The sequence below is a fragment of the Xenopus laevis genome, chromosome 5S, assembly GCF_017654675.1.
Source record: "Xenopus laevis strain J_2021 chromosome 5S, Xenopus_laevis_v10.1, whole genome shotgun sequence".
In the NCBI taxonomy this organism is placed as follows: Eukaryota; Metazoa; Chordata; class Amphibia; order Anura; family Pipidae; genus Xenopus; species Xenopus laevis.
The window spans coordinates 133,028,499-133,040,448 of NC_054380.1; the positions used below are offsets into that span (position 1 = coordinate 133,028,499).

Consider the following 11,950-nt stretch of genomic DNA (forward strand, 5'->3'; position numbering starts at 1 on the left):
TCACGATGAGGATCGGATCTTTTAAAAATCTCAACATCTATGGCCAGCTTTAGTCTTATGTCACACCAACCCATAATCTCCTACACTTGAAATGATCTTTCAGAAACGGGTTAAAGCATTACAGTGTTATATTTAGTATACAGCATACTTAATCTCGACACAGAGTTTTCCTGGGCAATGTCAATGAAGTGTAATTGGCTGAACCTTTTCTTAGGCTACCTAGGGGATGTGTACTCTTCCCTAGAGGAAAATAAACATAGCAATGCTAGCCGTAAACCAGATCTAAGTTATGGTATGTGCAGCAGTTACCATTATCTGCTATAATCAGTAGCAGAAACTCACCCTGGAGACCTCAAATTCCATTCACATAACATGGATTTAGGAAAGGCAAAACTTTTAAGAAATGGCCTCAACGCTCTACACCAAGCAATCCATCCTGTGTACGGTTTAGCCTGGACAGATGGTCATCAGGTTGTGTTGACAGCAATAGAGGCTGCTGAGTTTGAAGAACCTACAGTTGGGAACTCTGTGATTATTGGGCACTTTGAACATGTTTATGGCCTTTACTGGGGACCAGTTTCTGAAACCAACGCTCCAGCCATGTTGGCTGTTCAGCACAAGAAACACGTTACAATTTGGCAACTGTTCTACAGCCCTCAGGAGAAGAACAAGTTAGTTGTTGTACACACTTGTGAGGTGGATGATCCTTGCCCTGTGCAGGCACAAGGCTGTGTGTTGCATCCAAGCAAAGATATCATGAAAATGCCTGTGTTAAGGCAGATATTAAAGGCATTGATGCTATGTGCTGTGCATGCTGGAATAAAGAGGCTAGTCATGTTGTTTCGTGGCTGTTGAAAGTGCTCTTTACTCTTACATATGGGATGATGCTCAGAAAACCTTAAATCCCTGTACCTTTTGCCCAGTGTTTGATATTGACACTAAAATCTATGCCATTCAGCCAATCACCAGAAACCATGTTGCTGTCACAACTGAGATTCCTGCGGCAGATTGTTATGGCAACAAGGATATTATTTCAGAAGTCCCAACTCTACAATCATCCCTCTTGGCATTAGACCGTGAACTGTTCAGAGAAAACAGGAGGATGTCTGTAGAATCAGGGAAATCAGAGCCAGTTGACTTACAGAGGGTTTCTTCTTTGGCTCCTGCCGATGTTCCTCACATCCTGGCAAGACACCGTAAGTCTGACCCCAGTCCTTTGGCTCACTTGCCACACAATAGCTTCACAGCTATAAATCAGATAAGCTCATCTAGACTGATTATTGTGTCCTTTGATAACAATTCAACAACTACCAGGAAAGTATCCATACCCGGTATTTTGATGGCTGACATATTGGTTCTTGATGCCAATTCTCAAAGAGTGGCAGTGTCTTCCAATATCTGTAACCTTGTGGTGATCTGTCCAATAGCTCCTTCCTTCATGCCGAATGTTCAACAAATCAAATTTGAGGAAATTGAACAAGTCAAAGGGGTGTGTTTTCTGACAGTCAGGACTTTACTTGTTTTGGTGGCAAGCAAAGATCTAACAATGCCGTTCTGATGCCATTGTCTGTTTCTGAAAAGTACTTCATTTACTTAACCACCAAAGACTTGATGGTTCTCCCAATGTGCCAGCCATGGAAAATAAAGACTTTTATGATGAGCATATGCTAAATAAAGAACTTTTGGTGCCCAGCAATATAGGTATTCAATTGCCCATGGTTCGTAGAAAGCTCACTAAATCGTTGAGGAGCACCAGTTGCGACCCAAGCCCAACATCAAGTCTCAGTGACTTCGATGAAAGCAGAATGGTGACTGACTCTTTTGTAAGTCTGGAAAACCTTGATGATGGGCCTAAAAACAGAAGGGAAATGAATATGGAGAACTGCAGGCGCTGAAGCAAATTAAACAGATTGGTCTCCAAGGAATTGTGTGAGAATTACACAGGATAAACACCCCAATTACTGACAAATAATTCCGAAGGTTATAGCAAAGAGGAAGATATTTCCATAACCAGGAACCTTGAAAACCATGAATCAAGCTTATGGGATTCACACTGCTGGATATCTGTTAAGAAATTGTATGAAAAGCCAACCATCCCCACCTCTGGAAGATCCTCATTATCTAGTCATCACGTATCAGGTATAGCAAATAGTGGCCAAGGCTGTTGGTTTTTTTTCTGTGGTTTATTTGTTTGTTTGAGGTAAATGCATCCTGGGGTTCTTTGCAATTGTTTACAATTACTATATAATTATTATTATTTAGCTTCAGGGTCATCCAGTAAAATCTCTTAAAGAATATTCAAAGGGTGTCATGGCATTCACATATCTGAGTGCTTTGAAAGGTTCATTGCTTCGAAAACAGCAGAGGCAAGAAAAATTAATGGAGAATTAAAGCCCCAGTAGTAGGTGACAGTTGGCACCAGTTTGGCCCCCAAATCTGCTCTGTTTTCTTTACCTGTTTAGAAGAAGCTGAGTAGCTGGTGGGATTCAAGCTCACCATCTTAATCTTCTCTTACAAGCTGTTGTAAATAGAGAGCAAGATTTTGCTGGTATGGAACACACATCAGATTGGGTTCAGTTTCGGTGGCGGTAAAGATGGCTCTCTAGAAAGGTTTTTGTTCTCCTTTTTTTATTGTGTCACTAATGTTAATAGTATAAGCAAGTTTGCAGTTGGTCACCATTATTTCCTCTATGGTTTTCAACCATATTGCCTACTTACCTAAGTTAAATTTTGAAAATACTATTGTCACGTTCGGCACCCTATATCCAGAACCCAAGCTAAGCTCCCTGGTCTTGGCTCTCACTTCTGCCTTTAACGCCTTTCACCTCGGGAGGAGCCCTCGGCTAATCGGATGCCGCCAGTGTTACTAAACTCCGCTGGAACAATTTGCAACAATGTTATCAATGGTTAGGGAGATTTTGCCAAAATGTGCTTGAGCGAATCAGAAACAACAAAAAAGAAAACACAATGACAACAGAACAGAAATGACCAAGTGAAATAAAATGTTACACTGACAAAATGTGATTTAAAGGGGAAGTAAAGTCTAAAATAGAATAATGTTAGAAATGCTGTATTTTGTATACTAAACATAAACATGAACTTACTGCACCACAAGCCTAATCAAACAAATCATTTATGCTTTCAAAGTTGGCCATAGGGGGTCACCATCTTGTAACTTTGTTGAACATCATTGCAAGACCAAGACTGTGCACATGCTCAGTGGGGTCTGGGCTGCTTAGGGATCATCATAAATTATCAAAACAGCACAAGTCAAATAATATCTGCCAGAAGCCGATACAACAAGACTGATTAATAATCAGAATATACAGACTGCACTGGGTCCTGTGTTGTCATGTAATCTAATGTGGATTTTATAGTTTTTGTATTGTTTAATACAAACTTTCTCCAACTCTGCAGAACCAGTGGCTGCAGCAAAATAATCCTCCGAATAGAATCCAAATTAATCTGTTTCAATCTGGCTCCATGATCTTTGTCCCTGCAGCTGCAGTTGGCAACAGTAAAGGGGATGTAAAGGCAAAAATAAAATCCAATACAGATCTCTACACAGTCGCCGACTGCTCTACAGGGAAACAAACAAAGCTGCTTGAGTTCTGCATGGCTGGAAAGTAAGGCGGGGGCTCCCCCTGCTGTTGGATTGGAGATAGGTTTCTTTTTCATTAAAGAAAGTAAAAATTGGATTTTATATTTTTACCTTTACATGTCCTTTAATTTATAGTATAACTAGCCAAAGTAGGAAAATAATGGAGAATGAATAAAATCTTGATCCATATAGGACCCTTTACAGAGAGGTGTTTGCTATTGAGGCACCTGTGGCTCCAAAGGCATGACATTAATTAGTGATGCTACTGGAAGCAAATACTCTTTCATTCCCCCGTATACTGACATCTACCTGCCCATGGAGACCTGCTGCAGAATCCAGTGGTGGAGCTGAAGCTGAGAGGAGTAGCCTTGCCAAACCTCTCTGTGATCATTAGGTGTTAAAGGGATGGTTCAACTTTTATCATGTTATAGAAAGCCAATTGTAAGCAACATTTCAATTGCTCTTATTTATTTTTTTTAGGGGCCGATTCACTAACTTCGAGTGAAGGATTCGAAGTAAAAAAAACTTTGAATTTCGAAGTTTTTTTGGGCTACATCGACCTTCAACTACGACTATCTAAGGATTCGAAGTAAAAGTCGTTCGACTATTCGATAATCGAAGTACTGTCTCTATAAAAAAAAACTTCGACCCCCTAGTTCGCCATCTAAAAGCTACCGAACTCAATGTTAGCCTATGGGGAAGGTCCCCATAGGCTTGCCTAAGTTTTTTTGATCGAAGGATATTCCTTCGATCGTTGGATTTAAATCCTTCGAATCGTTCGATTCGAAGGATTTAATCGTTCGATCAAAGGAATTATCGTTCGATTGTACTATCTGCGCTAAATCCTTCGACTTCGATATTCGAAGTCGAAGGATTTCAATTCCCAGTCGAATATCGAGGGTTAATTAACCCTCGATATTCGACCCTTAGTGAATCAGCCCCTATATGTATAGGTTTTTGAATAATTTGCTAACTTCTTACACCTTTCCAGCTTTTAAATGGGGGTCACTGACCCTGGCAGCCAAATGTTATTATTATTGTGGCTTTTTCATTACTTTATCTTTCCATTCACATACCTCTCAACTCTCCCGTTTTAACTACAATTGGCTTTTAGAGCCCAGAATACCTGGCAGGCGCACTTAGATACATTTGTAACAATTTAAGATAAGCAAAGAAACAATTGTAACAATTTAAGACAAGTAGGTTTCTCTCTGTAACTTGCAGCTTAGAGGGCAATTCACCTTCATTAGCAAAACTATAATAACACATAAAAACCACAGAAATGTGTTCAAACTTTCATCACTTGCCACATTTTGTAAAGCGAACATCACTGTGTATCTTGAAAAGCACTGCGTATCTTGAAAGCGCTATATAAATAAATGATGATGATGATAAATGATGATGAATTTCTATTTACAAAATGTTGGGTGGTATGTATTTATGCCCTCTCCTATTCATATTCTAGTGCCTCATTCATACCCTACCGTGTTGCTGGGTAATTTGGACCCTAGCAACCAGATAGACAACAAAATGCTGCTGTACAAGAAGTGAAATAATTACAAAACCACAAATAATGAACTATAAAAGCCAACTGCTCGTTGCTTGGAATATCACACCCTTCATGATACTAAGGGGCAGATTTATCAAGGGTCGAATTTAAAATTAGAATACTAATTTTCTAAATTTTTTTATGGTCAAAACTGTCAAATTCAACTAGGGAGTTACCCAAATTCGATTCGAGTTTTCAGGTCATTTCAATTCGTCTGAGTTTGAAAAATTAGATTTTATAAAGTTCGATTTGTAGAATTTCGAATTTATGGGAGTTTAGGGGAATTTTAAAATTCAACCTTTGATAAATCTGCCTCTTTAAAAGTTGACTCAAAGGTGAACAACCTTTTTATGGTGAACCTTTTAAAGTGGTGGTATATTCAACAAGTGCGCTATTCTTTTTTTAATTCGAATCCTTCACTCGAGCTTAGGGGCCGATTCATGAAGCTCGAGTGAAGGATTCGAATTAAAAAAACTTCGAATTTCGAAGTGTTTTTTGGGCTACTTCGACCATCGAATGGGCTAATTCGACCTTCGACTACGACTACGACTTTGAATCGAACGATTTGAAGTAAAAATCGTTCGACTATTCGACCATTCGATAGTCGAAGTACTGTCTCTTTAAAAAAAACTTCGACCCCCTAGTTCGGCAGCTAAAAGCTACCGAACTCAATGTTAGCCTATGGGGAAGGTCCCCATAGGCTTGCCTAAGAATTTTTGATCGAAGGATATTCCTTCGATCGTTGGATTAAAATCCTTCGAATAGTTCGATTCGAAGGATTTAATCGTTCGATCGAACGAATAATCCTTCGATCGTTCGATCGTAGGATTTGCGTTAAATCCTTCGACTTCGATATTCGAAGTCGAAGGATTTTAGTTCCTAGTCGAATATCGAGGGTTAATTAACCCTCGATATTCGACCCTTCATACATCTGCCCCTTAATGTTTGTAGCAGAAAATATTGATATAAATTCGGACTTTAATAAATAACCCCCGTAGAGTATAAGAATATCTGTACAATATATAGGGCTGTACAGTTTCTTGTGTTCAGCATCCATATGTTCTGCCCACCAATTTCTCCTGCTGTGTCCTTCAGATTGTGCTTCCAGGGAAATGCAGGTTCTCCTAGGCAATAATTCAAGTGCTTGTTACAATCAGGGGCTGATACAGTCCCCCCCACCGCTCCACACTTAAAACATCAGCATCAAAGCAGGTCAAATGGGGGGGGGGGCGGCATCGCTAGTGCAATACGAGCAATAGCACTCTGTGCACTGGTAAAGCCAAATTTCTGGGTTAAAACCCAGAAATTTGTCTCTTAAAGTTACAAGAGGCGCCTTTTGTAACCCCCCCCCTTGTTACCACCCCTTGTAACTGGCCACTCGCGGCCTGGTTATAATTCACAAGTGTCACCCAACTGGCCATATACAGTGTCTCTAAGTTGGGAGCTGGGCAAGATAAGCAAAACACAATATGCTCCTACCTGTTTAGTATAAAAGAGGGGACCTTCATCACTCAAACTCTCACCGCTATGTATGGTTGGTTTGGGTGCTTAGCCCTGACCCTTCGGTTAAAGAAAAACTAAAGCTTAACTAAAAAAGTAGCTAGAAAGGTTGTACATGATGTTTTGTGCTTCTGTACCAGCCCAAGGCAACCACAGCCCTTTAGCAGTAAAGATCTGTGTCTCCAAAGATGCCCCAGTAGCTCCCCATCTTCTGTTCTGCTGATTCACTGCACATGCTCTGTGCTGCTGTCACTTACTGAGCTTAGGGACCCACTCACAATATACAGTACACATAGAATAGAAATGTCACAATATAAGGCTGATTAGTAATTAATACAGATAATTACTACATGGCAGCACAGAAACCAGTGCAATTAGCTTCAGAATTTAATAATCAGCAAACCTGTAGCATCAGCTTATATTACAGGGGAAGCTCATTTTCTGCTGGATAATTAGTGACGAGCCCTAAGCTTAGCTTCTCAACAGCCAATCAGAGCCCACTGAGCATGTGAGTGTCACAGACACTTTCCAAGATGGTGACCCCCTGTGACAAGTTTGAAGTCCTGGATCATTGCTGCTATTGACAAGCTGAAACTTTAGACTGGCTTGGCCGGCTGCATAGATTTGCTGTACACTGGGGATTGTAGAGCAGCCTTATGCAGTGGTTAATATATATCTGTCAAAGTGTTTGCAGAAATGTGTCCCCAAACCCTAAACCCTGTTTAAATTATCCTGCCTGGAACCAGTGTGAATCCATGTTTTCTAGAAATATCACTTTATTCAGCAATGAGTCAATCTCTCCCACATATTGCCTGTCTTTGGCAAGAATAACCTTTCATTATTTATATCTATCTTGTGGGCTTTTGGGTATAAAATAACAGATGCAAAACTTAAAGTAACCAATAAGCAGCATTTACTGGTCTTCTGTGTAAAAGTAAACATTGCTACGGGTTACTTGCCAAGACTACATCTTTGAGTTCAGCTATAGCCTTATATGGTATCATTTGTACTCAGGATCCTGCCCATGAAGGAGCCTCGGAGAAGAGGACCATCCTCCTTAGCCATGGAAAGCTTCACCTAAGATCGGTGCAGGATGTTTTCCAACTCACCAGCATTGAAATGAAATTGTGTTTGCCACTAGAATTCACATAGTCGTCATGTATCCGTCTTTTATATCATTAAAATTTCATTATAGATCAATAGGGATGCACCAAATTCAGGATTCGGTTCGGGATTTGGCCAGGATTCGGCCTTTCTCAGCAGGATTCGGATTCGACCGAATCCTTTGGCCTGGCTGAATCGAATTCCATATGCAAATTAGGGGTGGGAGGGGAAATCACATGAGTTTTTGTCACAAAATAAGGAAGTAAAAAATGTTTTTTTACCCTTCCCACACCTAATTTGCATATAGAAATTAGGATTTTGATTTGGTTCGGTATCTGGCCGAATCTTTTGCGAAGGATTTGGGGGTTCAGCCGAATCCAAAATAGTTGATTCAGGGCATCCCTATAAATCAACTCTCAGGGGCCGATTCACTACAGGTCGAATATCGAGGGTTAATTAACGCTATTCGACTAGGAACTAAAATCCTTCGACTTCGAATATCGAAGTCGAAGGATTTAGCGCAGATAGTTCGATGGAACGATCAAAGGATTATTCCTTCGATCGAACGATTAAATCCTTCGAATCGAACGATTCGAAGGATTTAAATCCAACAAACGAAGGAATATCCTTCGATCAAAAAAAGTTGACCTTCCCCATAGGCTAACATTGACTTCGGTAGCTTTTAGATGGCGAACTACGGGGGCCGAAGTTTTTTTTAAAGAGACAGTACTTCGACTATCGAATGGTCGATTAGTCGAACGATTTTTAGTTCGAATCCTTTGATAGTCGTAGTCGAAGGTGGAAGTAGCCCATTCGATGGTCGAAGTAGCCCAAAAAAAACTTCGAAATTCGAAGTTTTTTTACTTCGAATCCTTCACTCGAAGTTAGTGAATCGGCCTCTCAGTGTGCTATAGACAGTCAAAATAAGAAATCCTTTTTTATTTGCCGGTGAGATTTTGCATTGACATTCTTTTCTACCTCACTATAGGAAATATAAAATTCTTTCTCTTTATTGGTTGGCTGGTCACCACTCCAATCAGAAAGGAGATTGCTACTGATGCAAAACTTTTATTATTATTAATATTTTTTTTCTCGTTTACATTTCTATTCTGACCCATCCAGCGATCATCCATTCGAACCAATGCCTGGCTGCGAGGCGGATTCACCTGGCAAACTAAAAAAGAGCGAAAACATAAATCTATAAGAAATTCTATTAAATGTTTTATGTGTATTTCATAGCAAACTTAATCTTTTACAGACAAACAGGGTGGTGTCAGAAAACGGAGGGGCACACTAACGACGGGGGTTTGTAATATTAAAAAACATTAACACAGTAATACTATGTAAAACTGCAGCCCTCCAGCTGTTGCTGAGCTATAACTGGAGGGTTCTGCATGATCCTCCTTTATGTAAATATCTATAACCATTTATATACACTGTGTATGTGTGTGTATATATATATATATATATAATATATATATATATATATATATATAAAAGGTCCCAGTGGGGACCGAAACGTCACGTCGGTTATGCACATACATTGTGTTTTGTATGAAAACCCCAGTGCTGCTGGTCTTTTTTCGATATTTTTTACCTTGCACCTGGGTAATTACTGAAGACGGGAGTGCTGTCCAATTCAACAAGAAACTATATATATATATATATATATATATATATATATATATATATATATATATATATATATATATAAACTCTAAAACAGTTGAGGTCTGACTTAATCTTATTGGTAGACAACACTTCCCCAGTAATAACATGCTGGAATCTTAGACCTGCAACCTCAAGGTAAAGCAATACCTAGGGGCCGATTCACTAAGGGTCAAATATCGAGGGTTAATTAACCCTCGATATTCGACTAGGAATTAAAATCCTTCGACTTCGAATATCAAAGTCGAAGGATTTAGCGCAGATAGTTCGATAATTCCTTCGATCGAACGATAAAATCCTTCGAATCGAACGATTCGAAGGATTTTAATCCAACGATCGAAGGAATATCCTTTGATCAAAAAAAGTTAGCCAAGCCTATGGGGACCTTCCCCATAGGCTAACATTGACTTCGGTAGCTTTTAGATGGCGAACTAGGGGGTCGAAGTTTTTTTTAAAGAGACAGTACTTCGACTATCGAATGGTCGAATAGTCGAACGATTTTTACTACGAATCCTTCGATTCGAAGTCGTAGTTGAAGGTCGAAGTAGCCCATTCGATGGTCGAAGTAGCCCAAAAAAAACGTCGAAATTCGAGGTTTTTTACCTTCGAATCCTTCACTCGAAGTTAGTGAATCGGCCCCCTAATATCGAATGACTGAACATATGCATGACAATTACTACATGTGCCTCTGCTTGTTCCCCTAGGATCCATGTGGATTATACTCACTGAAGATGGAGAAGGATTTGTCCCAATAACATTCAAGCATAACCAGAAAGTCACCAAGAGAGAGGGGGCCACATTCGTTCCTGTACTTGTTGTGTAAACTCCATCACATCCCTGGGGCCCTCGGGAAATGTGCCACAATGTGGATAAAAGGGGAAGCCTGTGTTGTACATTTAAGTACCTGTAATACTCTGCCTGCTTTAGGCAAACAGATGATACAGTGAAGGGGTTGTGACAGATGTCCCAGTAATTGGATTTCTGTGATATATGTTGAATAGTTATGGAGCCAGTTCCACATAAAACATTGGACTTCTATTAAGTTAAAGCCTGAGTGCACTGCTTGCAATTGGCAGCTACACCAGCACTAATAGTAGCTGATATCTCCTTTCTGCAAGAGAGAAATAAATCCTCCTATATGGCAATATCTCCCACAGTGCAAATTGCTGCCTTCATTATCAGCGTCCTTTAAGGGTGAGTAAAATGGCAGGATTCTGATTTTAGGCAGGAACGACAACTGTGTTTCAGCCACCATGTCACTGGAGATTACATGAAAATCAATATTTACTTGTACAGAACTTTATGAGATTCAACTAAGCTGGTGTGTCTGCACCTTCTGCCCACGTGCTTAATCCAACAAGCACTTTATCTGCATCCAATACTCCCAGGCTCAGTAAGTGGGATAACAGCCTGTGGGAAAGGAGTGTGACTGTGGGATAGCAGGTATAGTAGGGAGAGATGGTGCCTATAGTAACAGTGGGATAATAGTCTCTGGGAAGGGAGTGTGACTGTGAGATAGCAGGTATAGTAGGGAGAGATGGTGTCTATAGTAACAGTGGGATAATAGTCTCTGGGAAGGGAGTGTGACTGTGGGATAGCAGGTATAGTAGGGAGAGATGGTGCCTATAGTAACAGTGGGATAATAGTCTCTGGGAAGGGAGTGTGACTGTGGGATAGCAGGTATAGTAGGGAGAGATGGTGCCTATAGTAACAGTGGATAATAGTCTCTAGGAATGGGGGTGTGACTGTGGGATAGCAGGTATAGTAGGGAGAGATGGTGCCTATAGTAACAGTGGATAATAGTCTCTGGGAAGGGAGTGTGACTGTGGGATAGCAGGTATAGTAGGGAGAGATGGTGTCTATAGTAACAGTGGATAATAGTCTCTGGGAAGGGAGTGTGACTGTGGGATAGCAGGTATAGTAGGGAGGGATGGTGCCTATAGTAACAGTGGATAATAGTCTCTGGGAAGGGAGTGTGACTGTGGGATAGCAGGTATAGTAGGGAGAGATGTGCCTATAGTAACAGTGGATAATAGTCTCTGGGAAGGGAGTGTGACTGTGGGATAGCAGGTATAGTAGGGAGAGATGGTGTCTATAGTAACAGTGGATAATAGTCTCTGGGAAGGGAGTGTGACTGTGGGATAGCAGGTATAGTAGGGAGAGATGTGCCTATAGTAACAGTGGATAATAGTCTCTGGGAAGGGAGTGTGACTGTGGGATAGCAGGTATAGTAGGGAGAGATGGTGCCTATAGTAACAGTGGGATAATAGTCTCTGGGAAGGGAGTGTGACTGTGGGATAGCAGGTATAGTAGGGAGAGATGGTGCCTATAGTAACAGTGGATAATAGTCTCTAGGAATGGGGGTGTGACTGTGGGATAGCAGGTATAGTAGGGAGAGATGGTGCCTATAGTAACAGTGGATAATAGTCTCTGGGAAGGGAGTGTGACTGTGGGATAGCAGGTATAGTAGGGAGAGATGGTGTCTATAGTAACAGTGGATAATAGTCTCTGGGAAGGGAGTGTGACTG

At 40.6% G+C, this 11,950-nt stretch overlaps 1 pseudogene; it reads left to right on the top strand.

The window, feature by feature from the left end:
• The first annotated feature begins 372 nt into the window (after positions 1–372).
• On the top strand, positions 373–10,295 carry LOC108717606 (annotated as a pseudogene).
• Positions 10,296–11,950: the final 1,655 nt, after the last annotated feature.